We start from the raw sequence: 13116 nt of genomic DNA on the forward strand, positions 1-13116 counted from the left end.
GTAACGCAGTTAGCTGGGGACTATATTAGAGAGTGTACCCAAGGAAAGGGTACTGAACCAAGGGGTGACTGAACCAAATTTTAAGGTGGAGTAGGAGGAGGTGGAGGAGGAGGCCATGCAGAGATCTGAAGGACGAGAGCTCCAGGCAGAAAGAATGATACATGCAAAGGCCCTGAGGCTGGAATGACCTTGAGTAGTAAGGAATAAAAAGCCCAGAATGACTGGAGAGGAGTGAGCAAGCTGAGAGCAGGAGCAAGGAGAATGGTCTCAGATAGGTCTGCGGAGGGCAGGGATCAGTGGCTTTTCGGGGATTGTGAAGGCCATGTGAAGCCATTGGAAGGTCTATGAAGGGGATTAAGAAGACCTGACTTAACCTTACAACAATCACTCTATGCTGTGGAAAATTAGCTGTAGAAGAAACAATTATAGAAGCAAGGAACCTTGTAGGAGGCTGTAGTAGCAGTACAGATGCTGGGGGCTTGGACCGTACAGGGTGGTGGCCTTGGAGAAGGAGAGAAGTGATGATTCTGGACATGTACTGGTGATAAGCTCTTGCCAATGTATTGCGTGAGGGAAAAGAGAAAAAGAAATGCATCAAGAATGACTCTTGCATTTTTGGCTTGTGCTCCTGGGCAAATGTTGGTGTCTCTTGCAGTAAGGGAAACTCAGGCCGAAAATTAAGAGTTCTGCTTTAGACTTGAAAATATGGAGCTACGCATTAGACAACCACATGGAAATAGTATGTGTGTACGTGGATCTGAGTCTGGAGCTCAGGGGTGAGTTGAAGCTAAAGATAGAAGGAAATGTCCATAGCAGTGTAAAGTGTATTGTTACTGCATCTCCTTGAGTCTGCAGTGGGCACCATCTCTCCTGTCTCCCTCCAAGGTCTAGTTCAGTGTCTCTAGGTGCCTACACGAAGCAAAGTCTAGAGACCGGGAATGGGAGGCAAACATAGAGATGGTTCTCAATAGGCAGTAATAGCCAGTCATCACATTCCAGTGAATAACTCCCTTTCCTGCAGGATCATATATATTTTCAGACTCCTTCTAACCCCCTGTTTTTCAGGTCGTATGTTAAAAGTCACCTTCTCAGAAAGACTTTCTCTAGCCTCCCTATCTAAAATGGGTCTCCTCTCTTGGTTTCCAATCCTACTGCAGCCTTTCCTCATCCAGCACACTGTTAATTTCATTCCTATCATTCATTTATAATTATTAGTTTATGTTTCCCCTCCATTGTGGAAAGAATTAGACTGTATGATGGAAGGAAGCCTACATGTGTGGTCATCACTGTCAGCCAGAACTCACACCATGCCTGGCACATAATAGGTGCTCAATAAATGCTTGTTGAAGTGAATGAGCTGCTCTTGCCAGAGACACCATGAGTGGATTAATTGATGCTCTGAGTATGAATTGGAGTAGCCATTACTCCAGATGATCAAGCCCTCTGCCCAAGAGGAATGAATTCGGTTTTGTTCATAATAAAAACATTTAATATGAGCTCTACTCTCTTAACAAAATAGTCATACTCATAGAAGCCAAGAGTAGAATAGTATTTGCCAGGAGCAGGGACATTTGTAAGTCATGTCTGACTCTTTGTGACCTCATAGACTGTACCCTGCCAGGCTCAACTGTCCATGGTATTTCCCAGACAAGGATACTGGAGTGGGTTGGTATTTCCTTCTCCAGGGGATCTTCCCAACACAGGGATTGAACCTGGATCTCCTGCATTGGCAGATGGATTCTTTACCACTGAGCCACCAGGAAAGCCCAAAAGGGACATGGGAAGTGGCTATTCAATGGGTATAAACTTTCAGTATGCAAGATGAGTCAGGTCTAAGGAACTTCACTATAAAGTTGACACAGGGAATAATCACCAGGTAGTGTAGAGGCAAACAGCATGGCGGAATTGCAAGACGTAAAGGCGTGGGGCGCCATTGGCATCCATCACTGAGCGGGATGGCATATACACACTTATCAGCAGGATCATGGCCCAGGGATGGGTGGATCCACTGTAACTCACTGCTAAACTCCTGAAACGGAAGATCTATGTAAGTGTTTTGAGTTATTCTCTTGAGATGTCAGGGCCAGCAAGCTGAAAACCCATGTGGCTGTTTGCCAGCTGCCAGGTTTAAAATCTAGTACCTTCCATGGAAAGTGAAACTGAGAAGATATTTAAAGGTTTCTAATCAAGAACTGTCCCCTGCAGGGGAAGGCTATTTTTATGTTCCATCCCAGCAAAGTGGAGAGTTCTGGGAATGCAGTATGTACCCAGCGTCTGGGAGAGGGACGGGAATGGGAAGCTCAGTGCTAGCTCTCCTAAAAACAAGGCTGAAAATATCACAGAGCTCTGCTTCCCGGCAACGTCTGTCCTCCAAATCTCTTGAGAGGTGGGAAGAAGGGACAGTGGGCCCAGTAAAGAAAATATGCAGTGAAGTGGCAGAAAAGTTATAAAGGGAAGTTGAAACAGTTGAGACTTCTGTTACTCTTAACGAAAGGGTATTCTTTTTTTTAATTGAAGTATAGTTGATTTACCATGTTGTGTTAGCTTCTGGTGTACAGCAAACGGATTCAGTTATATATATATAGAGAGAGAGATTTGTTTTCATATTCTTTTCCATTGTGATTCATTATAAGGCATTGAATATAGTTCCCTGTGCTATACAGTAGGACCTTAGTGTTTATCTATTTCATATACAGTAGTTTGAATCTGCTAATTCCAAATTCTTATTTATCCTTCCCTCACCCCCTTTCCCCTTTGTTAATCATGTTTGTTCTCTATGTATGTGAATCTATTTCTCTTTTGTAAATAAGTTCGTTTGTATCATATTTTAGATCCCACATGTAAGTGATATCATACGGTATTTGTCTTTCTCTGTCTGACTTATCTTTACTGTGATAATCTCTAGGTTCATCCACATTGCTGCACATGGCATTATTTCATGCTTCTTTTTTTTTTTTTATAAATTTATTTATTTTAGTTGGGGGCTAATTACTTTACAATATTGTAATAGTTTTTGCCATACATTGACATGAATCAGCCATGGGTTTACATGTGTTCCCCTTCCTGGACCCCCCACCCACCTCCCTCCCCATCCCATCCCTCTGGGTCATCCCATTGCCCCGGCCCTGAGCCCTTGTCTCATGCATCGAACATGGAATGGTGTTCTGTTTCACATATGATAATATACATGTTTCAATGCTATTCTCCCAGAACGTCCCACCCTCACCTTCTCCCTCAGAGTCCATAAAATTGTTCTATGCATCTGTGTCTCTTATTCTGTCTCGCATATAGGGTTATCATTACCATCTTTCAAATTCCATATATATGCATTAGTATACTGTATTGGTGTTTTTCTTTCTGGCTTACTTCACTCTGTATAATGGGCTCCAGTTTCATCCATCTCAGTAGAACCGATTCAAATGTATTTTTTTAATGGCTGAGTAATATTCCATTGTGTATATGTACCACAGCTTCCTTATCCATTCATCTGCTGATGGACATCTAGGTTGCTTCCATGTCCTGGCTATTGTAAACAGTGCTGCGATGAACATTGGGGTACACACGTCTCTTTCAATTCTGGTTTCCTCGGTGTGTATGCCCAGCAGTGGGATTGCTGGGTCATATGGCAGTTCTATTCCCAGTTTTTTAAGGAATCTCCACACTGTTCTCCATAGTGGCTGTACTAGTTTGCATTCCCACCAACAGTGTAAGAGGGTTCCCTTTTCTCCACACCCTCTTCAGCATTTATTGCTTGTAGACTTTTGGATAGCAGCCATTCTGACTGGTGTGAAATGATACCTCATTGTGGTTTTGATTTGCATTTCTCTAATAATGAGTGATGTTGAGCATCTTTTCATGTGTTTGTTAGCCATCTGTATGTCTTCTTTGGAGAAATGTCTGTTTAGTTCTTTGGCCCATTTTTTGCCTTCAGAATGGGAGAAAATAATAGCAAACGAAGCAACAGACAAACAATTAATCTCAAAAATATACAAGCAACTTCTGCAGCTGAATTCCAGAAAAATAAACAACCCAATCAAAAAATGGGCCAAAGAACTATTTCATACTTCTTATGGCTGAGTAGTATTCCATTGTATATATGTACCACATCTTTATCCATTTGCCTCTTGATGAACATTTAGGCTGTTTCCATTTCTTGACTATTGTGAACAGTGCTGCTATGAACATAAGGGTGCATGTATATTTTCAAATTATCATTTTCTCCAGATGGATGCCCAGGAGTGAGATTGCTACTTCATATGGCAACTCTATTTTTAGTTTTTTAAGGAACCTCCATACTGTTTTATATAGTGGCTGTACCAATTTACATTCCCACCAATAGCCTAGGAGGGTTCTTAAAGGGTATTCTTAAGAGAATTGATGCTTTCAAACTGTGGTGCTGGAGAAGACTCTTGAGAGTCCCTTGGACTGCAGGTAGATCAAACCGGTCAATCCTAAAGAAAATCAGTCCTAAATATTCATTGGAAGGACTGATGCTGAAGCTGCCACATTTGGGGCACCTGATACAAAAAGCCAACTCACTGGAAAAGATCCTGATGCTGGGAAGGATTGAGGGCAGCAGGAGAAGGGGGCAGCAGAGGATGAGATGATTGGATGGCATCACCCACTCAATGGACATGAGTTTGAACAAACTCTGGAGGATAGTGAAGGACAGGGAAGACTGGAGTGCTGTACTTCATGGGGTCACAAAAAGAGTCAGATATGACTTAGCAACTGAACAACAAAATATTAATTTATGCATGTGAATTAGCCATTAGGGAGGCGTGAAGGCAAAGGGAAAACCTGTCCAAATTTCCATTTTTCTAGAGGAGGTCAGAGTTCATAGGGTGAGAGAAATCATGATCCATGCAGGGAAATGTTAGAATTTACTATTCTTCTGAAATATTGTTTATGCCTCTTTTTAGTCTGATGAGAAATCATCTCTTTCTCACTAAATAGTGTGATAAAGTGCTAGAAACTTCTGCATATATCAGTCACAGTATTTTGGAAGGGAAATCAAGAAAGGGAGGGCTTAGGATTTTACGGCCTAAGTTTCCAGGGAAGAGGAGCTGGTGACCCTCCTGGCCCAAACCTTGCTGATATTTGATTATTTGAGAGCCAGAAAATGGGAAGCAGTTGATGTGTACAAGCTGTTGTCTTGTTGGCACTGGTGTCTGACACCAAACTGGTAAAAATGAGAGTAGAACCTTTTCCTTGGAGATATAAGAATAGTTATCTGTGAAATGCTGTGTGGTTGTTTTCTTTGTTGTGCTTTGTGGGTGATAATTTTCCCTCTTCTCCCCACTACTACCCTCAAAAAAAAAAAAGAGACAATAATTCCATCCTTGAAAGTCCCAGTGCAAAAGTAAAAATTAAAAATGGCCAAAAGTATTAATCAAAAGCATGTACAACCATGACCAACATGATTTTCAAAGTAGAAATAGGTTCTATGTGATGGGGGTTAAAGCTGTGGGAGAATCCCTTTCTTTTTTAGCTAAAAGCCAGCTGTAGCTCCCCCAACCTGAGGCCTCCCACCCCCACCAGTGACCCTGCTGCAGTCACTGGTGGGCCATCCATCACTACGGGCAGATGGGGGTGGGGACGCTGCAGGCCCAGCCTCATCCTGCCTGCTGGGGTGGGTGATGGATGGGTGAGCGTTATGGCAGGTGGGTGAGTGTTCTGTCATGGTGGGAGGACAAATATTCTTATCATCACTGAGGCTCATGATCAGCACAAGAAAAATTTATGAGGATTTTAAAAAATCCTGTCTCTCAAACTGCTGTGTTGTTTTCTTTTCAGCAGTTCCCGTGGTGTACAGATCTTGGCAAGCAGACAGACTGGGTGGGTGTGAAGGCTTATGCCTCTAGGACACTGACAGGGGTTACCTGGAGGGGAGCCGTGAAAGGGCCGGACTGGCCCCTCTGCATTCGATGCTTAGGAAAGCTTTCACTTGGCCTTGGATTGGGTAACTCAGAGATTTACAATGACCTCCGTCTTCCAAAATAAAGACTTGGGTCGGAGTATTCAGTTCAGTTCAGTCGCTCAGTCGTGTCTGACTCTTTGCGACCCTATGAATCGCAGCACACCAGGCCTCCCTGTCCATCACCAACTCCTGGAGTCTATCCAAACCCATGTCCATCGAGTCAGTGATGCCATCCAACCATCTCATCCTCTGTCGTCCCCTTCTCCTCCTGCCCCCAATCCTTCCCAACATCAGGGTCATTTCCAGTGAGTCAACTCTTTGCATGAGGTGGCCAAAGTATTGACGTTTCAGCTTCAACATCAGTCCTACCAATGAACACCCAGGACTGATGTCTTTTAGGATGGACTGGTTGGATCTCCTTGCAGTCCAAGGGACTCTCAAGAGTCTTCTCCAACACCACAGTTCAAAAGCATCAATTCTTCAGCATTCAGCTTTCTTCACCATCCAACTCTCACATCTGTACATGACCACTGGAAAAACCGTAGCCTTGACTAGACGATCCTTTGTTGGCAAAGTAATGTCTCTGCTTTTAAATATGCTATCTAGGTTGGTCATAACCTTCCTTCCAAGGAGTAAGTGTCTTTTAATTTCATGGCTGCAGTCACCATCTGCAGTGATTCTGGAGCCCAAAAAAAATAAAGTCTGACACTGTTTCCACTGTTTCCCCATCTATTTCCCATGGAGTGATGGGACCAGATGCCATGATCTTAGTTTTCTGAATGTTGAGCTTTAAGCCAGCTTATTAACTCCAAGTAAAAAACTGCCTTGGGGATCCATCACAGAGTCACACTAAAAGAAGAAAGCCAGTTTTCAGTGCCGCTTGCAGACAACAAGGTGGGTGTAGGCAGAACTGCTCCTTGGAGGAGATCCATGGACTTGAGCAAGTGTACATCTTCTTGATGTGTTTTCCAGGGCTATGTTGGAAAGCAAATATAGCTATAAAAAGACTAGGTAGGTTGATTTTTAAATTTACTAATGGGGACATTAGTACAGAGAAGCTGAATCATCTTCACAATACTCACAAAAGAACAATAATAAATCTCAGCATCGTGGGTTTGCCTCCCACAATGATGGCCTTCAGTTGGGGAAGCATTCTCTCCATCACTGGAAGTTTGCCTATGGATCCTGAACAGCAGTGGAGAAGGCTATAGATTGAATGTGTGTCCCCCTGCCACACAAAACACCCAATTCATTTGTTGAAACTCTGATTCTCCAAAGTGAAGGTATTTGAAGATGATGTCTTGGGGAGGTGATTAGGTCATGGGGGTAGAGGCCTCATGAGGGAATTAGTACCTTTACAAGAAACTACACAGAGATCTTACTTCCTCTCCCTCTGCTTGCTGTCATTTGAGGATGTGAGAAGACAATCATCTGTAATCCAGGAAAAGGGCCCCCACCAGACACAAGATCTGTCAGAGCTTTGATCTTGAACTTCTGAGCTTCTAGAACCATGAAAAGGAAGTTTGTTGTTTAAGCCTCCTTATTTTTGTTCAGTTGGTAAGTCATGTCTGACTCTGTAACCCCATGGACTGCAGTATGCCCAGCTCCTCTATCCTCATCTGTGTCCTAGAGTTTGCTCAAATTCATGTCCATTGAGTTGGTGATGCCATCCAACCATCTCATCCTCTGCTGCCCCCTTTTCCTTTTGCCTTCCATCTTTCCCAGCATCAGGGTCTTTTCCAATGAACTGGGCCTTCGCATCAGGTGGCCAAAGTATTGGAGCTTTAGCATCAGTCTTTCCAATGAATATTCAGGGTTGATTTCCTGTAGGATTGACTGGTCTGATCTCCTTGAAGTTCAAGAGACTCTCAAGAGTCTTCTCTAGCACCACAATTCAATTCTTCGGTGCTCAGCCTTCTTTATGGTCCAACTCTCACATCCATACATGACTACTGGAAAAACTATAGGCTTGACTATATGGACCTTTGTCGTCAAAACGATGTCTCTGCTTTTTAATATGCTGTCTAGGTTTGTCATTGCTTTCCTTCCAAGGAGCAAGCATCTTTTAATTTCATGGCTGCAGTCACTGTCTACAGTGATTTTGGAGCCCAAGAAAATAAAATCTGTCACTGTTTCTACTTTTTCCCCTTCTATTTGCCATGAAGTCATGGGAGCAGATGCCATGATCGTAGTTTTTTTTAATGTTGCATTTCAGACCAGCTTTTTCACTGTCCTGTTTCACTCTAAAGAGACTGTTTAGTTTTCCTCTTCACTTTCTGCCTTTAGAGTGGTATCATCTGTGTATCTGAAGTTATTGATATTTCTCCCAGCAATCTTGATTCCAGCTTGTGCTTCATCCAGCCCAGGATTTCTCATGATGTACCCTGCATATAAGTGAAATAAGCAGGGTGACAGTATACAGCCTTGACATACTCCTTTCCCAATTTGGAACCAGTTCGTTGTTTCATGCCCGGTTCTAACTGTTGCTTCTTGAACTCACATACAGTTTTCTCAGGAGACAGGAAAGGTGGTTTAGTATTCCCATCTCTTTAAGAATTTTCCACAGTTTGTTATGATTCACACAGTCCAAGGCCTTTAGTGTAATCGGTGAAGCAGAAGTAGATGTTTTTTCTGGAACTCCTTTGCTTTCTGCATGATCCAACGAATGTTGGCAATTTGATCTCTGGTTCCTCTGCCTCTTTGAAAGCTAGCTTGTACAGTCTGGAACTTCTTGGTTCACATACTGCTGAAGCCTAGCTTGAAGGAATTTGAGTATAACCTTGATAGCATGTGAGATAAGTGTAATTATATGGTAGTTTGAACATTCTTTGGCATTACCTTTCTTTGGGAGTGGAATGAAAACTGACCTTTTCCAGTCCTGTGGCCACTGCTGAGTTTTTCCAAATTTGCTGGCATATTGAGTGCAGCACTTTAATAGCATCATTTTTTTTTTTTTTTTTTTTTATAAATTTATTTATTTTAGTTGGGGGCCAATCACTTCACAACATTGCAATAGTTTTTGCCATACATTGACATGAATCAGGCATGGGTTTACATGTGTTCACCCACCTCCCTCCCCATCCCATCCTTCTGGATCATCCCATTGCCCCGGCCCTGAGCCCTTGTCTCATGCATCGAACATGGAATGGTGTTCTGTTTCACATATGATAATATACATGTTTCAATGCTATTCTCCCAGAACGTCCCACCCTCACCTTCTCCCTCAGAGTCCATAAAATTGTTCCATGCATCTGTGTCTCTTATTCTGTCTCGCATATAGGGTTATCGTTACCATCTTTCAAATTCCATATATATGCATTAGTATACTGTATTGTTGTTTTTCTTTCTGGCTTACTTCACTCTGTATAATGGGCTCCAGTTTCATCCATCTCAGTAGAACCGATTCAAATGTATTTTTTTTAATGGCTGAGTAATATTCCATTGTGTATATGTACCACAGCTTCCTTATCCATTCGTCTGCTGATGGACATCTAGGTTGCTTCCATGTCCTGGCTATTGTAAACAGTGCTGCGATGAACATTGGGGTACACGCGTCTCTTTCAATTCTGGTTTCCTCGGTGTATATGCCCAGCAGTGGGATTGCTGGGTCATATGGCAGTTGTATTCCCAGTTTTTTAAGGAATCTCCACACTGTTCTCCATAGTGGCTGTACTAGTTTGCATTCCCACCAACAGTGTAAGAGGGTTCCCTTTTCTCCACACCCTCTCCAGCATTTATTGCTCGTAGACTTTTGGATAGCAGCCATTCTGACTGGTGTGAAATGATACCTCATTGTGGTTTTGATTTGCATTTCTCTAATAATGAGTGATGTTGAGCATCTTTTCATGTGTTTGTTAGCCATCTGTATGTCTTCTTTGGAGAAATGTCTGTTTAGTTCTTTGGCCCATTTTTTGATTGGGTCGTTTATTTTTCGGGAATTCAGCTGCAGAAGTTGCTTGTATATTTTTGATATTAATTGTTTGTCTGTTGCTTCATTTGCTATTATTTTCTCCCATTCTGAAGGCTGTCTTTTCACCTTGTTTATAGTTTCCTTTGTTGTGCAAAAGCTTTTAATTTTAATTAGGTCCCATTTGTTTATTTTTGCTTTTATTTCCAATATTCTAGGAGGTGGGTCATGGAGGATCCTGCTGTGATTTATGTCGGAGAGTGTTTTGCCTATGTTTTCCTCTAGGAGTTTTATTGTTTCTGGTCTTACATTTAGATCTTTAATCCATTTTGAGTTTATTTTTGTGTACGGTGTTAGGAAATGTTCTAGTTTCATTCTTTTACAAGTGGTTGACCAGTTTCCCCAGCACCACTTGTTAAAGAGATTGTCTTTTCTCCATTGAATATTCTTGCCTCCTTTGTCGAAGATAAGGTGTCCATAGGTGCGTGGGTTTATCTCTGGGCTTTCTATTTTGTTCCATTGATCTATATTTCTATCTTTGTGCCAGTACCATACTGTCTTGATGACTGTGGCTTTGTAGTAGAGCCTGAAGTCAGGCAGGTTGATTACTCCAGTTCCATTCTTCTTCCTCAAGATTGCTTTGGCTATTCGAGGTTTCTTATATTTCCATACAAATTGTGAGATGATTTGTTCTAGTTCTGTGAAAAATACCATTGGTAGCTTGATAGGGATTGCATTGAATCTATAGATTGCTTTGGGTAGTATACTCATTTTCACTATATTAATTCTTCCAATCCATGAACACGGTATATTTCTCCATCTGTTTGTGTCCTCTTTGATTTCTTTCATCAGTGTTTTATAGTTTTCTATATATAAGTCTTTTGTTTCTTTAGGTAGATATATTCCTAAGTATTTTATTCTTTTTGATGCAATGGTGAATGGTATTGTTTCCTTAATTTCTCTTTCTGTTTTCTCATTATTGGAGTATAGGAATGCAAGGGATTTCTGTGTGTTAATTTTATATCCTGCAACTTTACTATATTCATTGATCAACTCTAGTAATTTTCTAGTAGAGTCTTTAGGGTTTTCTATGTAGAGAATCATGTCGTCTGCAAACAGTGAGAGTTTTACTTCTTCTTTTCCTATCTGTATTCCTTTTATTTCTTTTTCAGCTCTGATTGCTGTGGCCAAAACTTCCAAAACTATGTTGAATAGTAGTGGTGAAAGTGGGCATCCTTGCCTTGTTCCTGACTTTAGGGGAAATGCTTTCAATTTTTCACCATTGAGGATAATGTTTGCTGTGGGTTTGTCATATATAGCTTTTATTATGTTGAGATATGTTCCTTCTATTCCTGCTTTCTGGAGGGTTTTAATCATAAATGGATGCTGAATTTTGTCAAAGGCTTTTTCTGCATCTATTGAGATAACCATATGGTTTTTTTCTTTCAATTTGTTAATGTGGTGTATTACATTGATTGATTTGCGGATGTTAAAAAAACCTTGCATTCCTGGGATAAAGCCCACTTGGTCATGATGTATGATCTTTTTAATATGATGTTGGATTCTGTTTGCTAGAATTTTATTAAGGATTTTTGCATCTATGTTCATCAGTGATATTGGCCTGTAGTTTTCCTTTTTTGTGACATCTTTGTCTGGTTTTGGAATTAGGGTGATGGTGGCCTCATAGAATGAGTTTGGAAGTTTACCATCTTCTGCAATTTTCTGGAAGAGTTTGAGTAGGATAGGTGTTAGCTCTTCTCTAAATTTTTGGTAGAATTCCGCTGTGAAGCCGTCTGGTCCTGGGCTTTTGTTTGCTGGAAGATTTCTGATTGCAGTTTCGATTTCCGTGCTTGTGATGGGTCTGTTAAGATCTTCTATTTCTTCATGGTTCAGTTTTGGAAAGTTATACTTTTCTAAGAATTTGTCCATTTCTTCCAAGTTGTCCATTTTATTGGCATATAGCTGTTGGTAGTAGTCTCTTATGATCCTTTGTATTTCTGTGGAGTCTGTTGTGATCTCTCCATTTTCATTTCTAATTTTGTTGATCTGATTCTTCTCCCTTTGTTTCTTGATGAGTCTGGCTAATGGCTTATCAATTTTGTTTATCTTCTCGAAAAACCAGCTTTTAGTTTTGTTGATTTTTGCTATGGTCTCTTTTGTTTCTTTTGCATTTATTTCTGCCCTAATTTTTAAGATTTCTTTCCTTCTACTGACCCTGGGGTTTTTCATTTCTTCCTTTTCTAGTTGCTTTAGGTATAGAGTTAGTTGATTTATTTGATTTTTTTCTTGTTTCTTGAGGTACGCCTGTATTGCTATGAACCTTCCCCTTAGTATTGCTTTTACAGTGTCCCATAGGTTTTGGGTTGTTGTGTTTTCATTTTCATTCGTTTCCATGCATAATTTTATTTCTTTTTTGATTTCTTCTGTGATTTGTTGGTTATTCAGAAGCGTGCTGTTTAGCCTCCATATGTTGGAACTTTTAATAGTTTTTTTCCTGTAATTGAGGTCTAATCTTACTGCATTGTGGTCAGAGAAGATGGCTGGGATGATTTCAATTTTTTTGAATTTACCAAGGCTAGATTTATGGCCCAGGATGTGATCTATCCTGGAGAAAGTTCCATGTGCACTTGAGAAAAAGGTAAAATTGATTGTTTTGGGGTGGAAAGTCCTGTAAATATCAATTAAATCTAATTTGTCTATTGTATCATTTAAAGTTTGTGTTTCCTTGTTAATTTTCTGTTTAGTTGATCTATCCATATGCGTGAGTGGAGTATTAAAGTCTCCCACTATTATTGTGTTATTGTTAATTTCCCCTTTCATACTTGTTAGTATTTGCCTTATATATTGTGGTGCTCCTATGTTGGGTGCATATATATTTATGATTGTTACGTCTTCTTCTTGAATTGATCCTTTGATCTTTATGTAGTGCCCTTCTTTGTCCCTTTTCACATCCTTTATTTTAAAGTCTATTTTATCTGAAATGAGTATTGCGACTCCTGCTTTCTTTTGGTCTCCGTTTGCATGGAATATGTTTTTCCATCCTTTCACTTTCAGCCTGTGTGTGTCTCTAGTTTTGAGGTGGGTCTCTTGTAGACAGCATATATAGGGGTCTTGTTTTTGTATCCATTCAGCAACCCTTTGTCTTTTGGTTGGGGCATTCAACCCATTTACATTTAAGGTAATTATTGATAAGTATGATCCCGTTGCCATTTACTTTGTTGTTTTGAGTTCGTGTTGAAACATCCTTTCTGTGTTTCCTGTTTAGAGAAGATCCTTTAGCATTTGCTGG

The 13116-nt window shown here is 40.7% G+C and overlaps 1 long non-coding RNA gene across 1 annotated transcript in view; it reads left to right on the forward strand.

Moving 5' to 3' along the window:
- The first annotated feature begins 1645 nt into the window (after positions 1-1645).
- The window catches only part of LOC145531518 (uncharacterized), a 51756-nt gene continuing 40285 nt past the window's right edge, over positions 1646-13116 (forward strand). Inside the window, exon 1 of the long non-coding RNA XR_014072501.1 lies at positions 1646-2047. This is a non-coding gene — a long non-coding RNA (uncharacterized LOC145531518). The remainder of the gene's footprint in view (positions 2048-13116) is intronic.

The sequence above is a fragment of the Giraffa tippelskirchi genome, chromosome 13 (genome assembly GCF_054371585.1).
Source record: "Giraffa tippelskirchi isolate mGirTip1 chromosome 13, T2T-mGirTip1v1.2.pri, whole genome shotgun sequence".
NCBI classification, from domain to species: domain Eukaryota; kingdom Metazoa; phylum Chordata; class Mammalia; order Artiodactyla; family Giraffidae; genus Giraffa; species Giraffa tippelskirchi.